The following is a 640-nucleotide window of genomic DNA, read 5'->3' as shown; positions in this document are numbered from 1 at the left end:
TTAACACAGAAGTAAAACTAAGTAAATTTTTCCAAAACATTAAATTTTGCAGTGTCTACAGTGGAAACAATACATGACAACAGTGAAAATTATGTCAAGTGCTCAAGAACCTACTGCATTAACTGTCCAGACCTTATTTTTCTATAGATGTAATGTAGTGCTTTAAATGGAAATGACTCTCAAGTGTATAGATTGAGGATTAGAATTGGCCTAATGTGCCTATAAATATGATGGTAATTCAAAAGAAAGTCAAAAGTTTGTGATGATTTGCAGAAAAAGGAAGGTGAAATTTCAAATGAAAATTTTTTTTTTTTTGGCAAGTAAAGTCTGGTTTGATAGAGAAGAAAAAGCAACACCATGATTTAAAGCTTCCAAAAATTATAGCCCATACATGTGTGTCACACCAAAAATCTAAAGGCTTTTATGTAGAGTTTAATCTACTGCTAATTTGGCATTCAAATAAGAAGGCATGGTACAGTGTCACACTTAATATTTCCAACAATGTGTTGCTTCTTTTAGACAATACACCAAACCACTCAACGAACTTGGGTGATATTTCTAATAATATGAGAGTAGAATGTATTCCCAAGAATACAACTTATTTGCACCAAACAATACAACTTATTTGCACCAAACAATA

Source organism: Octopus sinensis, linkage group LG12 (assembly GCF_006345805.1).
Source record: "Octopus sinensis linkage group LG12, ASM634580v1, whole genome shotgun sequence".
NCBI lineage: Eukaryota > Metazoa > Mollusca > Cephalopoda > Octopoda > Octopodidae > Octopus > Octopus sinensis.
Note: the sequence above shows the minus strand (reverse complement) of the source record.